Source organism: Athene cunicularia (assembly GCF_003259725.1).
Source record: "Athene cunicularia isolate RWA chromosome Z unlocalized genomic scaffold, athCun1 chrZ_part2, whole genome shotgun sequence".
Taxonomy (NCBI): domain Eukaryota; kingdom Metazoa; phylum Chordata; class Aves; order Strigiformes; family Strigidae; genus Athene; species Athene cunicularia.
In genome coordinates this window covers 13,024,020-13,050,893 of record NW_020799143.1, presented here as the reverse complement: position 1 = coordinate 13,050,893, position 26,874 = coordinate 13,024,020, and positions in this window count along the sequence as shown.

The window sequence follows — 26,874 nt, the reverse complement described above, 5'->3', positions numbered from 1 at the left end:
AGGCTCCCCCTGTTTGTTGCACATATCACTGCGTGCATTGGTACAGATGCACTTGAGATGAGCTAATGAATCCAACACCTTTTTGTGAGTGTGGGCCCCATTTCCTACCAGACTCTTCTCAGGTGCCTCCATGATTTCTAAACATGTATCCCTTCTCTCAAATGAAATTTCAAACCCATTTCTCTGCAGTTTAGCAGTGAGAATGTTGTGGGGGACTGTATCAGAGGCCTTTTAAAAGTCTAGATAGATGACATCATCAAAAGCCTGGGTAGGAAGTAGATGGCTCAGGGTTGACAAATTTTTTTCTAGTTTATTTATTCCCATTTCTGCAGTAGGACTGAGTGAGATTCACTGATACAGCCTGTATCTCTTAAAACACAGATGTCCATACCTTGTTTTCTTGGGCACTGCTATCAGAGGAAGCAGCAGCAACAGATGCCATGGGGCTTATGCTGCATAGGTGCATGTATAGGATGAGGTTATCTGGTTGCTTGGACTATATATTTCTAAGTTCACCTGTCATGGCTGCAGGCACCAGTGCTGTAGATACAATGTCCACGTAATATTTCTTAAAACATATGGCAGTCTATGGGAAGGAAGGAGATCACCTGAGTGATGTCCAGAAGCTTGAAATGTTCCTAGCTTGGAATAGTGCATGCGCAACAGTTAATCAAAGACTTGGCCTTGGCAAGGCCATCAGCCTAGCTTTTTTTTTTTCCTTAGGACTGATTAACTTAGAATAGGACTGGTATCAGAAAATCCTCTTTTTCAAAAGCCAGTGCTCTTAACTTAATAAAAAACTTCCATGTAAACTAGGTTTGTTTTTATAGAAAATGTGCATGGCCCTAAACCCAGAGCATGGTGTACAGTATCTAAAGACAGCTGAGAGAAAGAATCTCAAAGTAACTGTTTTTCACATGCTGAACTGCAGAACATGTTGGTAGTCTGTCCTGTATATAAGTATATGTTCCTGTACTTACCTTTGCCACCCCCAAGACTGTAAGGCACAGATAGTCTGTGATTTGGCTCAAGACCTTGTTTGCTGGTCCCAGCTGAGCAATTTATAAGCTGAAGATAAAGTGCATCACTGGCTCTATTAATCCATTCACTCACTTCTGGTTTTTGCACTAGTGGCTGGATTTCCCAGCTATGACCCAAACCAAAGCTGCTTCAGTAGCTTCTCGGAGTCCTGAAGTCTCCTGCTGTAATTTGTGCTTCACTTCTCTTTCTCCTGTCTAGCAAGGGATTTTCTACTGCACTTTGTGGTGTTGGTGATTCTTTTTAATAAGTACTTAAAAAAACCCTGAAACCTGTGAGTACTTGATTTTACTATTGGTAAACGATCTTGAGTCTGGCTTCACAAGTATTAATTACCCTGTCGGGATGATTCACTCGACATTTGTAACACAGGAACCGACCACATTTTCTTACACTGGTTACATCTGCACTCACACTGTTAGCAGATATTAAACATCAGTGTTAATCACTTAAAGTTTAATCCACAAACTCAGTGTGGCCCCTGTGGGTGACATCTTGTACAGGGCTATATTTTATGGCTTCTCCCTGGAGAGCTCTCAGGTTAGGCCAAAAAAATGCTGTTGCTTGATGTTTAATAGCTTGGACATTATTGTGGAGCCTGTAAAACCTCACCCCTGCTGTTATGGGGGTTCTTCAGCAACTGTACAATCAGCACGTTATAGCTGCAAAAGTTTTTCTCAGTCAAGGGAGTTGTAATCTCAAATAAATATTTAAAAGAATTATTATTAAGAACTTTTGTCTACAGATGTTCACTTGTGTCAGTGCAGCAGTAAAATGGCTTTCACTGGAGTTAATTGGCTGGCTACCTATAGTAATACAAATGACAAAGCAGAAATACTGACTTTTGATAGATGCATTCACTCTAGTTGTTTGAAAATGTTTCATTCTTGTATAGCTCAAAGCTGTAGCATGTCAGCAAAGGAGAAGAATTTTGGTGTTATCTTTGCTGCTTGTGATGCTACATTTACTGTGGGTGGAGTCTTGCTGACCCTTTTGCAATTAGTGGTTGGCATGACTCTGACCATAGGTTATGACCATGAATTTATAAGTAGATTACAAATAATTAATTTTTGCCTCAGTCCCTGCCCCTTTCTACTCTGAATTGAAAACAGAAATAGGTACAGAAATGTACCATATTTTAGTCATTCTCTGCCAGAACACAGCAAGATTTGATCTGGCAAACCTCTCCTCTGGAGAAACTGGGATTATGTACTTTCATCACAACTGTATGATTTACATAGTAATGACAAATTTGTAAACCCTTCAAAACTCTCCTGGTTGCATTGATGTAATCTCCCAACAGACTAGGGAGACCTGTAGCGGAGCAAAATCTAACCGACATTGTACTTGTCAACTTGATGCAATACCAACAATAAATCTATCTTATCCCCAGCAAAATGTGATTGCCAAAGCAACAGAAAGTACTTAAGATAGGGGGTCATAAAAAACAACTGACAGACAAACACTTTTATATAGTATGACCCTGTCTATCTAAGACTATGTAGATATCCATTTTGCACAATGTGAGGCATGAAGAAAAGTCATATATGAATATAAAACTTAGATGTACACACATATATACACATATACATGTATATATACATATACATGTGTGCACATATACATATGCACATATGCCAAAATCCCTCAAATTTTCATGAAAATGCATAGTGCTGCAACATGGTCAGCAAAATACAGTAGAAGACAAGGTAAGGGCTACAGAAAAGTACTGCCTCAGTGAATGCTAGATAATATTACCTGACTTACAGAGCCAGACTCAGTTGCTTGTATGTAGTTGCAGGTGTGTTCATCCACACTTAGTGATGGGTTCATAACTGATGGCTAAACTCCTTAAGTAAAACTTGGCAAACTGAAAGAAACAGATGAAAGAAAAGACATGTCTAAGCTCCTTGAAATGTGCTGCAGAGCATGAGCTTTCTGTGTTAGAAACTGCTAATCCATGTGACTAAACAGATATTTCTTCTAAATAGAGTCAAGATGGAAACCAATGCCTTGATGTCCGCTGAAGTCTCCAGAGAGACTGAAATCCTCAGAAAGGGGTAAATTGCCTGATTCCTCACAAATAACTGCTTTGCCATTACCTTAAATGTCACAACTATTCACTGCATCACTGTTGTGGAAAGCATGCATAGAAAGAAGAGCGAAAAGCCAACACTCCTCAACAATACAGTTCGGAGCTTGTTACCTCATCTCAGGAAGATAGAGGGTTAGAGGATTTCAGCTGCTATCAAAATCACTGGAAACTACATGAGGCAGCTACCCAACAGGACGTGTTAGCAGAGCAAAAAATTCAGCAGTACATTTAACTGTAATTTCTTCATATTATTTTTTTCTGACAGTTTCCATTGAAAAAACAAAAATATAATAATATTGCCATATAAGTAGATCTATATGTGTCCTTCATCAGAGTATAATACCCATACCACATTTAATACAGAGAAAATGAAGGTTAAGAGTGAACTCTTGGCCCAAATAAAGTCAGTGGGAGCTTTGCCATGGCCTTTATAGGACCAGCTTGCTACCACAGGTATTCAACCTGGGTCAGCATAACCCTTTGTTACTTATGGACTTTATTTGTGAACACATTTTTTTCTTTAGAGGTTAGACTGTGTTGAAAATACTGACCTTCTGAGTTAAAGAAAAGCAAAAGAAGGGAGGAAAAAAGAGAAGTGATTTGTGTGCATGATAAAAGTGCTTTTCTGCAATAACACAGCATGAGGTCAAGCATTACACAGGTTGCATTTGCCACTTTATATCTCCTGCCAGACGAATACAATCCAGGGCCTGTTACCCCCGCCTGCAGTACTGTTTCATAGTTATGAAGTCATGACAGCTGTGATTGCCGGTGTAGAGAATAAAGTCCGTGGAAAAAGTTTGGATAGCTTCCCACTGCACACTGGCCAAAAATAAGTTAGCTGGAATTAAAACAGAAGAGGAGAAAGCTTGCAGGGGGAGAAGACTGAGGGAACATACTAACATTTTAGATTGAAACACAGGCTGAAGCACAGCAACTCCAGGACAGATTCTGGCTTACTCCCGCCTCTGCAGAACCCTGGAACTGATGAAAAGTCCAAGTTGTAACCAAGAACCCATTTTGGCCAAGTGCGTCCTACCTCACGGAATTTGGTACTTCCCATTTCCTGCCTCCCCAGAGATTCACAAGTTATTTGAATTAATTTCACTCCCAACTTAACAATAACTGCGCAAACACACCACCTCCGTCTTTGCACCTGAGGAAACATTTTATATGATCTATAAACTCACAATGTCCCACTTGATTGTTGGGAGCAGGTGCTAATCGATAATGTGTTGCCAACATTTAAACAAGGGATCTCCACAGTCTCCCTTAACTGTGACAAACGCTGCTGCTCCATTCCCCTATGGATTCAGGGCTGTATGCATTTGCAAAGCAGGATCTGATTTCTTCTGTCCTCATCTGTCATCTGTGGAAAAATCTTTTCTCATATCATCCAAGAAAAGTAATAATGCTTTGCAAATTAATGTTGATGGAAAATGTTAGTTTTGTTTGTGAAAAATAACATGAAGGTGTTCAGAACAGTATAACATTCAGTACATATGGTTTAATTCTGCATGTTGGTGTGTAAGTACCAGAGAGAAGATTGCCAATTTTTTTTTTTTTATTTTGCATCTAGTAACTGAAACTTGCTACAGTAAGACATTTATCACGAGGGTGAGATGTGTGCTTTTCAGAATCCTTGAAGGAACTTGCAAAGAGGTCACTTCTCCTAGGGATGACAATGAAATATCTAGAGAGAACAACATACCAGATACTGAGTGATGGAAGCTGATTGCAGACCTTTCATGGGCCATGAAGCACCACTATAGCATATAGTATATGTATCTGTATCTCTGACCAGTCCAGGTAGACACTGTAATTTGAATTCAATCAGATTATGTTGCACATGACTGCACAGAACAGCATCTTCCCACTCACCCCAGGAAGCAGCAGGTGTGGTGACACAAGATACATGGCAAAAGTTCCTGAGAAAAAGGATCAGACTAAAAGGACAAAAGAAGCACAGCTATTAGATTTTGAGTTCAACCAAGATGTCCATAACCATATACAAAGGGAAGGGTATACTTCTTCTGCCTGACATGGGGAGAAGAGCTTTGACTCATTTTCACAACGACAATTCACAGGGGGCTAACAGTGTAATGTCAATAACCTATTTTACTTGCATGTCTCAGAAAGTGTCCCTTGCCTCAAAACCCTGGTAGACAGTGATAAAGTTCACTAGCACATACCATTAACAACAACAGTGATGACTTTTTCCTTTTGTTGCTCCGGCTTATGTGCGAAGAACTCATCTTTGCCTTATTTAGAAATAAACTTTTATATTATGAAACTATCCACATAGTCTCCAAAGAGACAGGCTTGGACCATTTGACTTTTCTAATCTTTATTTGTTTATGATTTTAAAATATTTAAAACCAGAAAAAAAAATAGAAAATTAAACTTGGTGAAAGCCATATACAAGAGGAAGATTAGGGAATGAAACATCCCCCTTTTGTCTGTCCTCCCTCAGCAATTGCATCACCACAGTAGCACCTCCTTCTTGCAATTGCATCAGGTCTTGGGAAACAGCTAGCCTGCCATCAAAAGACAAGAAAACAGAAATTAATAGGAAATTTTAAGGACCTGTAAAAAGCTGCTTCTTCAATGTAACTTAACAGCCAGGGGCTCATGCAGGGCTAAAGGATAGGTAAGAAAACATGAACTGCTGCTTGCATTTTGAAACTGACTGTAGACAGCAGGACAAGTAAGAGTCAGTAACAAGGCTGGAGAAGTATCACCAAGGGCAAAGTTCGATTCATGCTGTAGCTGTAACTACACTGCAGCCATAGAACAGGTAGATACTCCAGAGAGAAGCCAAACAGCCCAGAAGCTGATAGATGTTTCTACTCCCACATCTGCCATCTAAATAATGCATTAACTATCCATCTTTTCCTTGTTGCTTACTTTCACCATTTTTTTCCTTTGCATTTGGATCCTTTCTCTGTCTCAGCTTGCATTTTTGGAAGAGAAATTGAGTCCCTGAGGCTGAAATACTTTCTCATCTCCACCAGATGACAGAACCAAGGCTGCATTTGATCAGTGAATGACACCTAAGTCCACAGCCTCAAAGGTAGAGTGAGGTTGTTTCCACCACTGAACAAAGCCCCCAGCCACCCAAGGTGGTCACCATCCCCAAGCTTGTAATTACATAGCACAGGAGGAGAACAAAGAAACCTGTGAATTGAAGAACCGGATTTTAAGACAACCAACATATACTGGCTTTTTTTCAAAATGAGCACCAGCACACTTGCAAGCAATTGGATAGAGATGATTCTCATTCTGCTATATGAGACTAAGAGAAAAACTGGAACACCACCTGCTCTGCAGCCTCTTTCTATTAGAGATTTGTCCTTGGAGTACTTCTTCATTTAAAAAATTGTCAGTAGTCTGAATACTACTTCTCTGAGTCCCTAGCATTACAACAGAAGGAAGTTGGGTTGAAGAGACAAAGCTATTTTTCCTTGACGCAGAGGAGAGGGAGTTGAGGTTGAATAAAGACTAGGAAGGGTAGCCCTTGTTGATTGTCAAGCCCACAGTGCAGCGCTTTTTTTTCCTGTCTTAAGAATTTTGTTCTGTATAATGGCTGCTCCTCTGCTTCTAGGACTGGCATTTTCAGATCCAATTTCCGTAGAGACACATGCAGGCACTGTAAATAGAGGTGGACGTGATCATTTGCTGTATGTGACATGGTCCAGTTGTATTTGCTTAAATTAGAAATTATAGGCATACTTCCCCTCCCTTCCTGTTTTCCCATTGATCTAGCTTTTGTGCATTGTATTTGCTGTGCATTACACAGCTGCCTGAACTCCAGGCTAGCATCAGCTCTGCAGCTGATCAGTGTGTCCTTCCCACTGCTTGATCCTGGCTAGGATTCAGTTGTGCTGATTAATGCAGCTGAAGTCAGCAGGTGGAACACAGAAGTGATATATACCTCATACCTATTCCTTATGTGCTGTTTTCTCTCTAGGCACAAAAGCATTAGATCTCTATGTCTTCTGTCATGCATTATGTTCTGTGGGACTAGAGCCTGCGGTAAATGTGAACGACTGTGCACAAAGGAATAACCCAAAGAAGCATTGGGCAAGAGAGATGCTGACCTCTCTCATAAACAGGAGTTCTCAAATTCTTATGTCTTCATCCTTCATGTAATCCATAATCCATTGAGATAATAATTCAGGGAAAGCCAAATAAAAGCAAAAATGCTACAATTTATGGTTTGGGGTTGTTTTTTCTGGGTGGAAGAGAAATGAAACGAACAAAACTTTTTTTTTTTTCTTATCCACCAGAAGGAACATTCAAACCAACTGGGTTTCTATTTCAAGCAAGAAATACCCACTCTTACTTATTAATTGTTTGCAATGTTTCTGGAAAGGGTGGGCAAATTCTTTCCATTTTATTGCCGAACCCCACAAGGGATGAGAGGAGAACAGGAAAGGGCACCAGTTGTTATGATTAGCAATCTGTATGTCATTATACATGCACAACCAAACAAAAGAAATGTAGAAACAATGAAAAACCATACAATGGCGACAAGCAGAGCTGGACCCTAGTTTGCTCTGTTTCAGTACAAGCTATAGGTTTTACCTGTGTTTGCCCATGAGAATAGTATAGGTCAATGTAATGTCATTATCACAACTGTGCCCATGTGACTCTCTTTTCAAGAGTCATGACATAAGCCACCTTTAAAGATCACTCTTCCCTTCTGTGCAAAACACTAGCACATTGAAGGAAGACTACAGTCTATTCCTTTAAAACTGCTAGATAGAAGAAAAAGATCCCTGCAGTGTGGTGTGAGTATACTATACTCATTAGTGACTTAGTCCTGTGAGCTGCCTTCTCTGGCCAGCATCCAGAAAAGCACAAAGTATACATTTAATTTTCAGCATGTGTAGAGTCATTAACTGCAAGCGCATGCTTACATGCTTTCCTCATTTGGTTCTGTTATTTAATATAAAAAGCAGCAGTGGCGTTTTAGGGCTTGAAAATGATTTGGAGAGGACCTGAAGGAAAGTGCTGAAACCTTCCCACTGCATATAAGAATAACAAGACTGTAACATACTTCTGATTGACATGATAGCCAGAATATTGTACTTTGAGTAAGCTTTGTCAGGCAGACCTCTATCTATTTGCATGTGTGTTGATTCATGCTACTCAACTGGGTGGCATGGGGAGAAGGGAGAAACAAACTGGTGTATTTTCAGCAGATGATGTACACTGTTCTCACTTCAGCCAGACTATATAGCTATCCTGCAGCTGTAAAGAAGTGACTTTTTCTTAAAGTTATAGCAGTGTTACAGTAATATAGTCTAATCCAATTTCCAACCTGACATGCATGGCTGCCTTCAGGCATGCCCGTGTCCCCATTTGGTATTGATCTGACAGGAAAGAAAAGTCTTCTTGAGCCTGCATTGCTTGTTTTGAAATCTTTCCCTGCAAGAATCTCAGTGAGGAGCTTTGTAGACATTATTCCCCTAGTGTGTCTGCCTGCAAGTTACCCTATGGTGAATCATGTGGTCAGACACGCAAAGTGAACCCCTGGCTTCAGTGAAGTGGCAAAACACAGGAGGAATTAAACTTTATCTCATTTTCACATTTCTTCAGTGTAATTAAGAAATAGCAGGTTTCTTATTTATATGTCTCCTTCTCAAGCTATATTATTATGTCTGTTTCCTCTGTGAAAGAACCAACAGAGTTTAGCACCATGGCCATACACCAGTAGGGTGGCAGAGGCAGAATCTAAAATTAAGCTGGTGTGGAGTGGTGGGCTTGGCCATTAGACTGTGTTGTGTCTTACAGGATCTGACAAGCAGTTAATAAAGGTGGGTGACTCAAGTGACACAGGCTCATCTCTATTTACAGAGCTGCCTGTCCTCTTCGTTGCAAGCATTTGGTGGGCACTGCAGGTGGGGGCTGCCCAAATCCCAGCAGCTTTTGTGCTCGGGAGCCCAAGGAGCTGCCACGTAGCAGTGCTTGTGCCAGCAGCTTCTGGGCATGCAAAAAGCTTCAGCACCTGGACAGACATGCCGGGGACTGACGTCTTTGGAAAAGCTGCTCTGCTCACTGTCAATCCTGGCTGAGCATTGCGAAATGTAAGTATGAATTAAATCATCTGTTTCCTTTCCCAAAAAATAAATCTAGATTTGCCCTGAAGGCTCAGGGAAAATTTCAGTGTAGGGCTGAATTTATCAAAATTGCGTTCACCCACTATGAAAAACCTCCCGATATTGCAGACGAAAAGACACGTGAACATAAATTTCAAGCTCAGATGTTGAAGTTCCACAAGAAATTAAACTTTTTTTTAAACCAATATTATTTGTCTTGCATATGGAATATATGTTTCAAAGTAACCTGATTTGTACTGTTGTGTAATAAGAAACCATTGCACACTACTGAAAAAAACAAATGGTGATATGTTGTATGTGCCTGGTATCTTTTGAAAGCTCTCTGGAGAAAAAAAATAGGCACAGGCACTGAGATTTATTAAAATGCAAGTCCTTTTTGAGGAGGCCAGCTTTACTAATGAGACAGTCTGAAAACCAGAGACTGTCCCTTCTGGCATATGTGTATCATATGAAAGCCAGCAAATTTTGATTATCTCAGTATTCCCAGAAATTACATTAAGCTGAAACACAGCTCCAGTTAACATAAGCATCAAGTATATACTGGGACCTTTTAATGCTAGAACAATAAGCCAGCTTTATTACACTGATTATTGATAATATGAGGGTTGTGCTGGTATTTAGTCATAACTACAAAAAATTATTGTTTTTCTGCTGTAATCACTGGCTATGCAGTTACAAGGGACCAATAATAAGTTTGTAAGTAATTAGTGACAAAGATTTCTTTTGTTGTATATAAATGGAGTAAAAGCCTCAGGCTAATTTTACCAGCATGTTCGTATGATATCACTTCCTGAAAATACATGAAAGTTGTTGGTTTTTTTTAAAGTGTATACACAAAGCAGAGACTGTCCAAGACCTGCAGAAAAAAATACCTTAAGAAATATGCTGGGTTTCTACCTCAGAAACCTGATTTAACATTGAGGTCATTGCAAGAATTTGAGTAAAAATACTGTTTCTGTCTTGATGCAAAGCTAGAGAGCATTTCTTTTGCAGTGAGTAGCCTGCTTAGAGGACCATAATTCAGTGGCAATATTTTCTGAGTTAACCCACTGATTTGGTGAGGCTTTGTTTTCCCATTTTTCTACACTGTCACTTTATATAGATCAGATCCAACTGTGCTCAGCCTCTGCTCTAAATTACCAGTAGGCAAATCTGAATCAATTCAGCTGATTTTATAGGCTATTTTACTGAGTTTACAGGCTTCATTCTGAATTTACCCCAGCACAGCCAGATGCAGAATTTGGCCAGTTTTATGTTTATAAGAAAATGTAATTAAGCATGACGATGTGTTTATCCTAGAAAATATTACTGTACTGTAAGAAAGATAGCAAAGATAGTTATACCGCTCCTTAAAATCCACAAAGTCTTTTTACCATGTCCTAAAATCTGTTCTGACTTTTTTCTGGATTGCCCATATACACTACAAGTTTTCTTAAGGATTTCTGAACTTCAGATGAGTTTGGACTTGTGATTGAACTGAAAAGCTTTCTTTTCATTATTTTTTTCTGGCAGAAGTCTCTCATGTCTCTAGTCTTTGGCCAACAAGCTTACACTTTCCTTAGGATTCTGGATGGAAATGCCACTAAATTGCTCTTTGCATGGGAAACTGTTTTTTTTCTTGCGTATTTGTGTGGAATAGTGTCAAATTTCCTGTTAGCCTTTGAGTTATTCAGAAGAATGCAAGAACCAGCCCTCATCCAACCCCAAAATCAAAATGGTGCCATTGAAACTGGCTACGGCAAACTTTTTTCTTATTTCCATTTCTTCTCTGTTATTTGGATTTGGCTTACAACAGAGCTTCTGAAATGCTGTGAGGAAGGTTAAGAGGTCTAACCGTAATTAAATAATTAAATGTTATGTCAGTGTTGAGAAAAAAAGTGAAAAAAAAAAAATTAATGGGCCCATCTGGCTGAGCAATGAATGCCAGTGTTCATGTAAGTAATCTTAAATAGCAAACATTAATGTTTTTCTGTTTTATTTAAGTATATTAAAAAGCATAAGGCTAGACAGCTTTGTCCCCGTGATGAGTAATAATACTAGAGCTGTAGGTTCTTCTGTGGAAAAAAACCCTTCAAGTCTTTCTCATGTGAAAATAAGATACAAGATACAATAAAATAGCTAAGAAGATGTCATTATAGAAGAAAGACTGGCTAAAACTGTGTCCGATTCTGTGCTGTCTGTCCAGGTGAACTGAGTTTACAGGTCACTTGATGGGCACATATGATCAGAGCAACAGCAGGTGGTAACTATAACACACAGCCAGAGCCCTCTCTCTGGGAGATGTTTTATAAGCAGATTCCAGGTGTTTAGGTGGGTTTTGTACTTAGCAGAATGGACTTTGTGAAGGGTGGAACACAGCTGGAGGGGTTGATCTGTGGTAGCTGAACCTCATAGGGTGCTTTCAGGGTCAGGACTGGGCTAGCTGTAGGATGTAGGTGGGAGGCTGCTGCCTGGACCTTGATGCTTCTCTTCCAGCTTTCTACCACTCTGCAACTTTCTTTCTCTCTCTCTCTGTGAGATAATGGTGTGAGCAGGCTGCATGACTCCTTCTGTGGCCTCTCTAAAGTCCGACGTCTCTTCCTGTTCACTCTCACGTGCTTCCTGAGGAGCTGAGTTACTGCCTCACAACCTGCACTGGCACAGCTGCCTGCTGACCAGTGGTGGTTTGAAACAAAACCTGAGTGACAAGAGATTTGGGGAATGCATGCAAGGTGGGAAGTGAAATGTCTCATTTTAAAGTTTAGAGGCAAGACACCAGACCACAGCTCTGAATCTCCTCAAAAAGATGTCTTTTCTAGAAGCATGTTTTGCCCTCCATCATCTAGTAGTTATCTAATAACTGCCCAGGAAGACTGTGGATAATGAAGGTGAGTGAAATTATGCTTTTGCTACCTTGCTAGCAAGTATGGAATATGCAAGTATATTTGCATTGGGAAAACCTTAAAAAGAAATGCAAAGTGAAATAACAGCACCGAGGCATGAACAGAGTGATCAACCTCACTTCCAGTGTCAGAAGCTGTTGATTTCATAAACAAAAGTAAAGCTTGAAATCTCCTCTGTCCCATTCCATTACCTGCAGATTCTGGAAAGACTGAAAGTCTATAGGAAAATTGACTACATCATCTTCTTTATCTAGCCCATGAGTAAGCTAAGCATAAGTGAAGGAATAGGACATCTTCTAAGGGAAGAGAAGTGTAAAAATCCTTCTTTGGATGAGCTGTCATTGCCAGTGTCACTAAAGTGAATGTGTGTGTTTACCTCTTTGGTATAGCAAGACACATGTCTTGATCTTGCCTCAATAGTACATAGTTAAAATTATGAAAAAATCCAAAAATTGCCTCAATAGTACATAGTTAAAATTATGAAAAAATCCAAAACTTATGCAAGACAAGTGGCCTAATTGGAAATGAGAGAAAGCGGTTAAGAGACTGTACTACAGTATGCATTCAAAATTCTTTTGAGCTGCTGATGGCATTAAAGGACCTATTTATTGCAGCCACCAGTAATACCACAAATTCCTCAGGAGATATGTGGAAACCTTATCAGCTCTTCTCTCTTTAAATTACATTGTGGGGAGGGGAGGAGCAGGAATCATCAAGGGAGCAATATGAAAGTATAGATCCTAAGCCAGTGTGATATTTTCCCCTTTCACATAACATCTGGGCTCCAGATATCCATTGGTACATGTGAGTCACCGCACATGCAATTGCAGAACATAGCAAGCATGCATTACTTGGTCTGGGGGATTTTGGCAAGGGGATCTAGTAGAGCCCAAAGCTGCCATCATTTACTGAAAATTCATTTTCAAGTCACAACTAGTTTCATTTGAAATCAGTAGGATTTTTCTTTAAAGTTTATTGGGTTTACCCATTGATCCAGAGAAATTTATGTTTCTGCAGATATTTGTGCACTCATCTTAATTCAGTATTTCTTCTTTCCTTTGAGAAAATGTGGCTCATGTGTGTCATTCTAGAAATAGCAAAATGAGTAGCTGTCATCAATTGTCCCTCAATGAATTTATTCTCACTGAGACCCATACTTTCCTGTGATGGTTAACACAATATGAGTGAACAATTAATGGTAGCAACTAAGATATTTAAGGAAAAAACATTTGTCATGTGGAAGGGAAAAAATTATATTAAAGATAAAAAAGTTAATAAATGTCAGCAACAAAGGGTAATTTGCTGAATAATTTGAAGCTGAGTTCTATGAACATTGTATTTATGATCTTTCCTATTTGTTAACAGACTCCTCATCTAAGTCAATAAGAAGTTATAACTATTTTTAAAATCTCTTCAAGTCCTTGAACAATGGGCATGAGTGAATACCTGAGAAGTACAGATGCCAAAGGTCAGTAGATTCTCAGTTCAGTAAGACTGTTCACTTCTCTCCATTCTCTTCATGGCATCTCTCTCAACATTTGGAAATGTGCATACCTATACCTGTGTTTGCTCCATGAGCCTGGGCTTGGTACCTAGAGGTCTTATTAGAGACCTGAATGTGTTTCATCAAGATTTTTTTATGTTGAATGGTTTGCATTTATGGTGTGATTCACTTGAGGAACAGAGATGATCCCACACTGCTTGCCTAAAATGTCAGTCTGCCATTATGTTTTACTGTATGAAGCATCTCCCCAGGCATCTGGAGAAATAGGCCTTGTGCTCATCATTCACAGAACCCTGTGTTTCTTTGCCTGCTTATTCAAACTCTTGTCAGCCTGCTGCCATCTGGCCTGCAGCGTATATCAGGAACTAACAAGATAAAGCAAAACCAACTGCGGATACAACACTAGCAAGCACAGCTCCTCATGTTCTATGAAGACTTGAAACTTCCAATAGAGTTTTCCCAGAATAATATCTGAGATAAAGTAACAAAACAGATTTTGGAACATGTGAATTAACTGCTACCATTAATGAACCACAGTCCCTGAAGTAAACTAAGTGTTGTGTGCTCATTTATTAAGCAGAGCATTTTAATTTGCTGTATTTTAATGTCTAATAGGTAACTAATGACAATTAGTGCATCATGTCGACAACTGGTCCATACTGTTCTGTGACATTTATTTTACAGTAAATTTAGGTATACCCAAAAGCCACCTAACCTGCTGCAGTGTCCTTAGCAATTCTGAAGCAAAGGGACTACTTAAGAAATCACTGCTTTCTACTCCTGGATGCGTCCCACTGTGTCTATAGGCTTGCATATGAACTGGAAGGCTTGAGAATACAATTGGATGTCCTGAACATTTTTTAAGGAAACCAGCATGTTTGAACTGTGGTCACAAGACATACTAGTTCATTTGTCCAAATTACATTTTTCGAAGTCTAACTGAAAAAACAAAACCAAACCAACAAACAAAAAAACCAAAAACCCCATCCACTGCAGCTCTGAGCTCTAATACAGCCACTTAGAAACATATCCAACCCTGTTCCATGCTGCTACTATTAAATTTTACATGAAATACCATCAATTACCAGGTATGCATAAACCACAGTACAGCTGCTGGCAGAAGTACAGTACTTGCTGCAGCTATAAAGGCAGCCTAGACACATTCAGGTAGAAAATTACAGTGCCTAATCTTTCAAAAATTGAGTGCAATCCACCCCATACAGGGACCTATGTAAACACTACTAGCACTAGACTCACATGGGGCCCAGGGGCAAGAGAGGCTTATCTGCCTAGGACCAAAACAGACCTCTGCATCTGCATTTGTAGGTTGAAAAAAGGGGGTCACCTGAGTATTTCAAATGTATCAACCAGTTTTGTATTTTATCTTTCGTTGTTATCTAATGAGTAGTTTGGAACTGCTGCTTGCAGCGTATTCTGCAAGGCGTTATGGTTTTTGACCTGAGGATCAATATTGCATGCACAATGCCGTATTAAGACTCATTATCTCACATGCTGACTGGAGAAATTACATCCTAGAAGCCTTAGCAGCGCTGCAGTCTTGTCCTTCCTTTCAGTGAGGGAGATTAGATATGTGCACAAAGAGGAAACCCATGCAAAGGGAGGATTGGACTATCTGCCAGGGATAGCAGAGGGTGCATATTTCTCATATCATCTCCTTTTTGAAGTGATCCTCTGGAGCCAGATCCCCCTGTTACAGCTGAGCAGACCTTGGCAGACAAGTAACTCTGAAACACCCTCTTCTTGCAGCATGAAAAAGGGATATGTCTTATCAGCTGGAAGGGTCTTCAGAGAAGGTGGTAGAGGGAAATGCAAACAGCATGCCTTCCCACAGTCTCTTAGTCATATTCCACAGCCTCCCTCTTCTCATCACTCTTTCAAGTCTCTTGGGCCACTGTCCAGTGCATATCTGTCTGCTCTTAACAAACTCAAGCTGTGGTTTTCAAGCTGAAAAATAATTATGCTAATTAACAGGTTGGAGGAAAATGTGATGTTATTTCTGTGGAATGTTCTGAGAGGCTGGAAACACTTAACTGCAAAAATGACATGTGGTGAAATAACCAATAATTTGCTTAAGAAACCCACATCTGGTATGCCTGCTAGAAACAGGGGTTAATAGTCTGTCAGGGGCAGGCAGTGGCAGTGAGTAGCCCTAGGATAAACAAAACAGCCTTAACGGCAGGAAATGGGCTTGTTCTCCTAGCATAAGCATTTACATTGGCTGCTAACCAGCAAGAGATGTAAAAGAGGTTGTTTAGTTTACACTTTAAAAAAACCAAAACAAAACAGAGAGATGGAAACAAACAGTCTTCTGCATTTTGTGTATCTGTGAAAAGGAATAAAAGACACTGAGTGCAGCTAAAAATTGTAATAATATCTATGCTTCACACTCCTGGAAGGAGCTATAGACTCAGCACAAGATTCCAGTCATAAAAAGGGAGAAGGGTTACTTAACTTATGTTAGTAATATTGAAATAACTGTCAGATAATTACATGCATGACTTTAAGTGACTGCTCATGCAGAAGAAGGGGAAGAGGAGCAGAAGAAAAGAAGTCAAATGTGGAAACCTGATTAATTGATTCGGGTTGACATCCTGATTTTTATTTTTTTTTTTAATAAAAAGATTGACCCCGATTTTCATTTTGAAGATGAAAAGTCCAAATGCCACTTGTGATAAGAAGGAAAGCATTCCCATTTGACACTATGGTAGTCAGGAAAGGATCTGGACCACAATGCTAGGAACTCACCCTTACATTGGTGTGGTATTACTGCAACACTTACAAGCGCAAAAGAGAAAGCCACGTTTTAACATGGGATGAAAAGTAAATAATGTACTCATTTGACAAGATTCAGATGAAGTGCTCTGTGTGTGGCAAGCTGAATCTGTATTTATAGAAGCTAAAGAAACACACAAGACACTCTGGATACACTAAAAAACATTAATTACATTGTTGGTTCCTAATTTTGTTTTAAATAAACACAATATTCTACCTTGGGTGCTGTTTTTCTGCTGAATTGGTGTGACCCTTGCAAAGATTTCTGCTACATCTGGGTTGTATTTTTCATACAAGAAAACACAACACCTCAGCACATGTTGACGGCTTTCTGTTGCATGATGGACTACTTGATGTCTTAAACTGGATTTTCTTTCATAGTCATTCTCAAAGATGTACATTATCCCTTGTCAAAATAAAGAGTTGTGGTCTTTTTCCATCCCAGAGAAATACCGTAAGTGCACATTATCACCATAACATCCAAGTTGCTCTCTCTTTCACTACATTAGTGCATATTACAGCCTTGCAAATGACAGGCTTTCACAGCCTCATATTTTAGTGTCATGTCTTGTTTTATAATGACTCCATGTTTTTTCTAGTGATCCTAGCACACAGCACTAATGTGACCCTGCAGCTTTGCAAGCTTTCTCATGGCAGTGAGATCTCCAGGTCAGACGTTGATACCTGAGGTGGGAAGCAACACCAATAAAATGACTCAGAAGCCTCATTTATCAGCAAAAACAATGAGCAGTGCTCAGCTCATGTGGATGCAGGCAGCATTACACATCCTCCACTGTCTGATATGTTCCGGCGTGAAGCTGCAGCCTCCCATATGAAATTTAAACACTTCTAGTGATTTTTGATGCTTTCTGTGACCATCCAGGGTACTCCACTGCAGAAATGCCCTGCTCTCTAGCACTGCTTCCCTACGAAATAGAAGACAGGAGGAGGTTGCTTCTAGAAAACAAGAAATTAATATGGCTTCAGCAATCAAGGACAACAAGAAATGTTTCTATAAGTATGACAACAGCAAAAGAAAGACCAGTGAGAGTCTCCATCCCCTTCTAGATCCAGGAGGAAACATGGCAACAAGTGATGAGGAGAAGGCTGAGGTGCTTAATGACTTCTTTGCCTCAGTCTTTAATAACAAGACTAGTTGTACTGAGGGAATCCAGCTCCTCAGCCAGAAGACAGAGACTGGGAGAATGACACTCCCCACAATGTAGGAGGAGACAGTCAGTGACCTGCTACATCACACGGACACACACAAGTCTGTGGGACCAGATGGGATACACCCGAGGGTGCTGAAGGAGCTGGCTGGGGTGCTCGCCAAGCTGCTTTCCATCATTTACCAGCAGTCCTGGCTGATTGGGGAGGTCCCAACTCATTGGAAATTGGCCAATATGACACCCATCTATAAGAAGGGTCGGAAGGATGATCCTGGAAATTACAGACCTGTCAGCTTGACTTCAGTGCCCGGGAAACTGATGGAGCAGCTCATCCTGAGTAACATCACACAACACATGTGGGACAACCAGATGCTCAGGCCCAGTCAGGAGGGGTTTATGAAAGGCAGGTCCTGCTTGACAAACCTGATCTCCTTCTATGACAGGGTGACCTGCTTATTGGATGAGGGAAAGGCTGTGGATGTTGTCTACCTTGACTTTAACAAGGCATTTGACACCATTTCCCACAGCATTCTCCTGGCGAAAATGGCTGCTCGCAGCTTGGATGGGCACACGCTTTGCTGGGTAAAAAACTATCTGGATGGCCGGGCCCAGAGAGTTGTGGTGAACAGAGTTAAATCCAGTTGGTGGCCGGTCACGAGTGGTGTCCCCCAGGGCTCGGTGTTGGGGCCACTCCTGTTTAACATCTTTATTGATGATCTAGACAAGGGGATCGAGTGCACCCTCAGTCAGTTTGCAGATGACCCCAAGTTGGGTGGGAGTGTTGATCTGCTCGAGGGTAGGGAGGCTCTGCAGAGAGACCTGGACAGGCTGGAGCCATGGGCTGAGCCCAACTGGAGGAGTTTCCATAAGGGCAAATGCTGGGGGCTGCCCTTGGGCCACAACAACCCCCAGCAGCGCTACAGGCTTGGGGAGGAGTGGCTGGAGAGCTGCCAGTCAGAGAGGGACCTGGGGGTGTTGATTGACAGCCGGCTGAACAGGAGCCAGCAGTGTGCCCAGGTGGCCAAGAAGGCCAATGGCATCCTGGCTTGTGTCAGCAATAGCGTGGCCAGCAGGGACAGGGAAAGGATCTGACCCCTCTACTCGGCACTGGTGAGGCCGCCCCTCGATTCCTGTGTTCAGTTTTGGGCCTCTCACTCCAAAAAGGACACTGAATGACTCGAGCGTGTCCAGAGAAGGGCAACGAAGCTGGTGCAGGGTTTGGAGCACAGGTCCTACAGGGAGCGGCTGAGAGAACTGGGGGTGTTTAGTCTGGAGGAGGCTGAGGGGAGACCTCATCCCCCTCTACAGCTCCCTGAAAGGAGGTTGCAGAGAGCTGGGGATGAGTCTCCTTGATGAAGGAACAAGCGATAGGACAAGAAGGAATGGCCTCAAGTTGCACCAGGGAAGGTTTAGTCTGGATATTAGGAAGCATTTCTTTCCAGAAGGGGTTGTTGGGAGTTGGAATGGGTTGCCCAGGGATGTGGTGGAGTCCCCATCCCTGGAGGTGTTCAAGAATAGAGTCAACATAGCGCTGGGGGATATGGTGTAGTTGGTAACTGTCAATCTTAGGTTAATGGTTGGACTGGATGATCTTCAAGGTCTTTTCCAACCAAGGTGGTTCTGTGATTCTGTGAAATGCTAGGGAGACACCATCTCAGACAGTGGTGCTTCCACCTTTTTCCACATGCTGTGTTTACAATGGGCTGTGATTACTCAGCCCTCGGCATGTAATGCTTACCCATGGTTTCACATTGTGCTGGGTTTGTGTGGTGGGGGGTTTGGTAGCGAGTGAGTGGGCTACAGCAGTGGTCCCTGTGAGAAGCTTCTCAGAGCTCCCCTGGCTCCAAGTTAGACCCACCTTTGCAGCAAGGCCAGGCCAACTAGTGATGGTGGCCACGCCTGTATATTAAGTATTTAAGGAAAACCTGAGAGGGATGTGGAGGACACTTACGTGAACCTGAGGTCAGTGGAAGGAAGGGGGGGGGCAGGTGTGTCAAAGCAGAGAGTCTCCATGTATTCCATGGTGAGACGGCAGGGCTGCCCTCCCTACCACACATGGAGGTCACTGGAGGAACAGAGTGTCACCTGCAGTCTGTGGAGGACCTCAGGACTCTGTGGGAAGAAGAAGCCTCCACTGTTGTAGTTCAGCACTGGGAGGATCGCAACATGTGGAGGTGACCCATGCCATAGGATCTCTGAAGAACACATCCCACCGGAAAGACTTACAACAGAGAAAGTTTGTGGAGCACTGTCTCCCATGAGAGGGGCACCACTTGGAGTATCCAGGGGAAAGAATGCAGAAGAGTGCTTTCCTCTCCCTTGCAGGAAAATGCAGTGGACTGACTGCACCCCCCAGCCCCTGCCCCTATGCTGCTGGGGAAGGAGGTAGAGATATTGGGAAAAAAACTGAGCCTAGGAAGAAGGAAGAGGTGGAGGGAGAGTTTTTAAGATATGGTAACACCCCTCATTGTCTCATCCTACCTATTAAGTGTTGGGTTTTTAGTGTTTTGAATTAAAGTGATGTGCTTTTTCTTCCCCTAACAAGCCTGTCTTTTGCCTGTGACTGATAATGAGTGAGAAACCCCTCCCTGTTCTTATCTCAGTTCCTTAGCCTTTTGATTAATTTTTCTCCTTCCCAGCACTGGGGGAGGAAAAGGTGAGTGAAGGGCGGTGTGGTGTTCAGTTGCCCTCTGGGCTCAAACCACATCAACATCTACTTGGATTGTGTTTTAGATCATCATATGAATAACATAAGGCTAGAATAACTGCAACCTTCCAGGAAACCATAATATCTATGCTCAATTTTTCATTTCTCTGTGTTTTAGTTCGGTCATCTAGATAGAAGTGAGACAGTCTATTTTTTAAACCAAGACTAGGGATCATTTGTGAACATATAAATGTAAGAACTCCAATAAAAGTAGAGCTACTAACACTGGAAATTTCGGTTCACCACAGACTGACCTACTGGATCTAGATAGCTAGCAGCAACATGAAAGAGCAGGTGACAAAAATGTAAAAAAAAAAAAGTTTTAGGAATATCTATTAGATCTTAACTTGGAACTTCAGTAAGCTTTTCCTTATTTTGAATTCCACTTGAGTTGTGGATACCTTTTTGCCTTTTTGCATATTCCCAGTCCAAGCACATCCATCATCCTTTTGATTGCAAGAAAAATCCTGTGTGATAAAGAGGGGAGACAAAACATATAAAGTAAACATTAGTATGGCAGCAGAGATCTATCATGAAAAATTGCAAATCTAGTTACATATTTTTATCTGAAAGCATTAGTCACGGAATATAGCTATTCACCATATAAAAAAAAAATTCAAATAGCTGTAACAGTCTTCTTTTTTCATAGTACTTCATCAACATAGCAAAATAGTGCTCTAGTGAAATTTAGTGAGATTTGCATCATTTCATATGGTTTATGCATAACTTGGATGAGTTTTGAGTGAACTGATCTGCAAAGCTGTTGAGAATCTTCCATAAGCAGCCCAAATGCTTGCAAACGGGAGTCCTCGTGCCTCACTAAGGTCCTTTGAGCTTCTATCTTTGGGGAGAAGACCTCAGAGGCAGTCCTGGAGAGGCAAGGGCAAGGCTTTCTTTTCTCCTGTGAAACTACATTTGGGGATGTTTTATTTGGGCTGGCATGCAGGGAAGGCAGAGAGCAGTAAGCAAAGACGCACCACTGGACCCCAGCACCCCCAAATCTTGCCAGGTGTATAGCCAGGCCCACGACATCTGACTGTTTGCAGTGTCTGTTTCTTCCCATCAGCACTAGAGAGAAACTAAGTTTAGATATATGATCAGGTATTTAGGTTTGGGATCTAAACTGAAGTATTACGAATATTTTCCCTTCCCTCCGAAAATTACCTGAACCACAGACTAATATTGGATCCAGCTCTAAACAGAAAGTGTTCATATCTATTCCACTTTGTCCAAAACACATCTTAAAAAACATTCTCCACAAAAAAAAAAAAAAAAAAAAAAAAAAAAAAAAGTCAGCTCTAAACATTTACTTTCATAATTGATTTATGTAGGTTTTACATAAATAGAAACTTAGTAAGATTCCAATGCATTACCAAAACAAACTTGTACTTCACAATGACTGCGGTGCAAAGGACAATATCCTTTGCTTCTCTTTGGAAAAGTCCTTCAGGAATGGAATTTCTGTGTTTGAAAGAAAAGTAGCAGGAAAAGGAACATTATAGGGGTGGTCACAGGAAGCTGTTCAAAGGAGCACAAATGTGTTTTCCTAGCAGAAGATGTGGAAAGCAACCAAACACAGTTAGCTTTAGCCAAAAAAAATCTTCTTGACACAGGCCCCACCTTCTGCTCTTACAGAAGATATTGTTTTATGCTGGGTAACATGAAGTCAAACACTCTTCCAATACTTTGACAATAACCAACAGTGACCATTCGGGCTATTTTTTATCTGCATTAATAGCAAGTCTTTTTAAATGGTCTTGGCACACTTTTGGCCTCAAGAACTTCCTGTGATAATCAGCACCAGAACTGAATTATGCATTGCTGTCAAAAGATATTTCTTTAAACAATATAATTTTTCCAGTTTTAAGATTATTAAATGGTTTTTTATTCCCAGTTTCCCTGAACTTTATTTATAACTATGAAGATCTCATAATTATAGAAGTATAAATGAAAGTGTATTTGTAAAAGGATGAAGTCTGAGTTGTGGTTTGCCCAAAAACCTAATCACAGAACTAATTACTCAGTCTAGGACAAAATGCCAGTCTGTATCTGAGTATACGTAGATATGCACAAAATATCTGCATGGCAGTATCACTGGAGGATTTCCTGACCACATATCAAGCCATTTCAATGACGATCAATATCTACATGGATGTGAAGTAGGCAACTGCATTTGTTCTACATGTATAACTATGAGCTCTATTTAAATCAGAAATTGTTCAAAGGAGCAAAGCATCTGTGCCTATGCCTTTATACAGTAAGCACTCCCAGTTGTAATCAGATTAAGTGGTTTTGTTTCTGAAAAACCTATGTGTGTAGACAAATGTTCCCACTGATCATTTAAATAATAGCATTTAATTAATTTAACAATGGCATGATGATTTAATGCTTGCAGTACACAAGGTTTGTAAGTTCCAGCTAGAACGGGAGCCCGAATGCACTATAGCTTTACCTAGAAGCCATAAGGCTGACGTGCTGGCTACTCTGTTACACTAAACATTGCGCCTTCTCAGTATTACTGTGGGAAAGCAATCTGAGCTACTTCCTTTTGCACTCATTTTGAAACTTAAAATTAAAAGAGATACTCCCTTCACACCATTACTGTTAACATTAAGGTGAATGTCACATACACCTAAGAAATGAAACCAGACAGCATTCCTTGCATTTTCAGTTTAGGTGTTGTGCAAATTGTGTCTCCTTACTAAGCTAGATTTTAAAAAGCCTAATACTTTCAATAACCTGTTTTCAAAAAGATTATTTTCACTAATATTGGGTAATGTCATAAAACACCTTCTAATCTGGACATTTAATGTCTTCACACATGTGCAAATTGTAGAAGCTGTTGTTAGAATACACTACCTCTTTCCCCTCCAGAAGATGGTTTTAAATTTTAATTATCTTTAAATGGTAGCATTCAGTTATATTTAATGCATATTGAAGGTCATTAGTGAAACAGTATAAGTAAGATAAGTAATTATTTAATTTACATTTTAATTAAAATACTGATAGTAGCATCAAACATATTCTGGTGAAGTTTATACCCCAAATTTTCTTTTACATTTCTACATCTGTCCAGCACATTCTGAAGTGGACAAGTTTGGGGAAATTTTCAGGAATATAAAGAAGCTTAAACTGAAATCAGAAATTATGTCCCAATATGTTTAAATGGGAAAGTGAGTCCCTACATTTACTACATCCCAAACATCCCACCTGAGTTTTGGCACATTTGGGCAGATCAGAGCACTCTGACACCAGGATGTGACCCCATTTAGAAAGAACCTCCTTTATGGTCTCTTTATGGGCTGGGGGGAGTTCGGTGCATTAATCATCCCACCCTGCCCTCTGTGCACTGTGACTGCTAAAACCTTTGTCAGGTATCAGAAACAATGCTATGGCAGTTGTCTTCCTGAAAATAGGCTACAACTCTTTGAAACAGAATAAAAACCTACGTCATTATTCAGTCTAACTTGAGAAGTCAGTAAGACCTTTCCTCCATGGCTGGGAAAGATGAGCCCAACCAATGGGGAATCCCAAAGCTGGTGGGGTATTGTGTCACACCTGCAGGGCCTGCTTTCTTTCTTGCCCATCTGCTTCTACATATACTGCCATGATATTACTGAAACAGCAGTAAAGTTTTGAAGACAGTAAAGAACATGTTTTGGGTTTTTTTCCCCCTGGAACTCCAAAAGTCATGAAAAATGCAAGTTTTGTGGGGGAGGGAGAGAGAGGGAGTAAATCCCTGCCCAGACCTAAGCTTTTTGTTAGCCCCTTGAAGCTCAGAGTAAGAGCAGCTGTTGAAAAGTGCAACTGTGTTTTCCCTGCAAGATTAAATATAGTCAAATATCAAGTCCTATCATCAAGAGGTCAGTTAAATATAATTTCTTTCCGCTCTGCATATATGCACAGAGGGAGCTTAAGTCCTCTCTCATCTGGTTTCTTCATTCTTAAAAGAAACAAAAGCACACTATACAGTATTTTCTAATTTGATAGTATCTTTATGGGGTTTTAATATCCTCCTCCTTTCCAGCTACAAGCCAGACAAGCAACAACTGCAGCTACAGTTATTAGCTGCAGCTGTTTGGGGCCTATAAAGGTCTATCTACAGCCTGGAAATTTCCAGTCAGTGCAAACATAGGGAATGCTACAGCACCATTAGCAAAAGTTCAAACTTCTGCAGGCAAAACGTCATCTGTTACCAGCAAAATCGAACCTGCTTAAGCAAGCAGGCTGGCATTGAAAGGGGTAGGGACAGCCAGCTGCCAGGGTGGAGCAGGGCTCCTAGCAGTATTAATCACAGAAATTGTGTTGTCAGCCATGGAAAACCCCACCTGCAAAAACTGTTCCAAATGTCATTTGTAATGGTTGGCAACGAGCAGGATGTGCATGAGGAGCATGGAGGATTTGGGTAGCTCCTCTACTGAGCAGAGCTATTTGCTCCTTCTCATCTTCATAAGGTCAGGAAAGGTTTGCAATTAATAGCAATCACAACAGAGTTGGGAGAGTCAGAGAAGGTCTTCAAAGATTCAGACATTATCATTTTTGTATAGCTTAAAATATACATAATATTTGCATAAAATTTACATTACCATAGATATTCATTTCCCTGTGAGAAGTTTCAGTTTCTTGAAAAAAATGACTCAAATAACAACCCCCAGGTAAACTGATCTCTGTGTTATAAAACAGTCTTGTTTTGTGATCCTTCTGCAGCTCAGATGCTTCTCATCATGCTTGATGTGACAACTGTAATATCTTCATATGTTCCCAAACCTGTGCAGGGAGAAAAGCAACTTTCTTCCAGATTCTTCAAAAAAAGACAGAGTAAAAAACATCTAATCATCTTCAAGCTCACTTCTATCCTGAGAGTGGGTTTTTTTCTCTTGCCTGGCTTGCTCATCTGATGGACTTTTATCACCCTATACAGACCATACTCAATTTACCCAGTGTGCTAGAAATGCTGGCAAGGGATTAGCTGCTGAGTCTGGCACATTAAAATTTAGGGAAACACAGGGGTTTGGCAGTTTCTCATATGGCTAAAATGTTTGCCCATCCTTGGGATTTAGCTTAGCCTACAACTGCTACCTCAATATATTATTGACAGGGCCATGTAGTGCAATAATGCCAGCTGTGTCACCATAGAGATAGGTCCATTCTCCCCCACCTTGGCTGATAATATCTATACACACTGTTTCGATGAAGAATTTAAAACCCTGGTGGGATGATGGCTTTCACTTCACAGTGGAATCAATTGAAAAAGGATTCAGGTAACTCAAGATACAAAGATAAACTTTCAGCATAAGGATAAAGTAGTATCAGAATTCACAACACTTCCTTAAGCCTGATGCACTTGCTACAGAATAATCTGTACCCACTCAATGGGACAGCAGAGAAATTTGTTGGCTTTATACTAGATCTGAAAAATACAAATAAATTTTAATTCCATAATACCATCCTGCGGTTGCTGTTAAACTTGAAGGAAGGATTATGGGGATGAAAATAGGTTATTCTGTAAACTAAAGACAGTCAATAGTATTTTAACGTTAAATCTCTGTTTATTCAATGTATTAGAAGTAATATCTTTGTCAAACAAGTTTTTTTGCCTGAAGGTTCAGCATTAACACTCCCTTAAGTCTCTTTTAAACACAGGTAGCTCAGCACCCTCATCTACAATAGCTTTAATAATTGCTTGGCTTCAAGCAACAGACTATGCCTTTGTTTCTGCCCTTAGCTGTTCTTTCATCAGCTACTGCTGTGCACATTAGAGAGAACATGTGAGGACAGACAAACAGACTGGAAAAGTGGCTTGTGAAAATATGTTAAGACAGTTGCTGAATTTTAAGGGCTTGTCTGTACCAGACAAAAAGGTGCAGCAGAGAACCAGATGGTTTCAAAAATGATGAGATCCTTGCTGCGATTGGTACACAAGCAAACCTCAAAGCTGTTTGCAGAGATCAAAATGCTATGAGGGTACAGCTCCTGTTGCTATTTCCTCTATGTCCTTGTCCTTTCTTGCTCACATTGGCTGAATTGGGACTGCAGCCCAAGCTAGACAGACCTCTCTCTTACTTTATTCATGACCCTACTCTATGCTGTTTCACAGGCATTTGATATCTCTCCCTTCACAATGTCAAGTCCCTTTTTGCTGGTTCGTGTGTAATGGTTTCACATAATGAATCCAAGTCTCCCAGGCATTCAACATTCTGTCCTCACCTTCCTAAGCTTCCCTCGGTGTGTAGCAGTGAATAATTTGTGGCCTGGAATCAAAAGGAAATAATGAATGTTTTGAATGTTTTGCAGTGAATGTTTTCTGCTTATGAATGCTTTCCAATGGTAACTCTGACACTTCAGGTGGTGACACCAAGAAGATGTGACTGCAGGAGATCAGAGCACACCAGGTGAATGAATCTTGCAATGTCCATCTGGAAGGTAAGGAAGACTTTGACATAGGCCCTGTCCCCTAAATGCCTGGAGCAACAGGTTACTGGCTTGAAGCTTTGAGAAAATCCATGAAAAAAACACCACATATATACACATTGCCATCATGCAGATAAACAAAACTTTTAA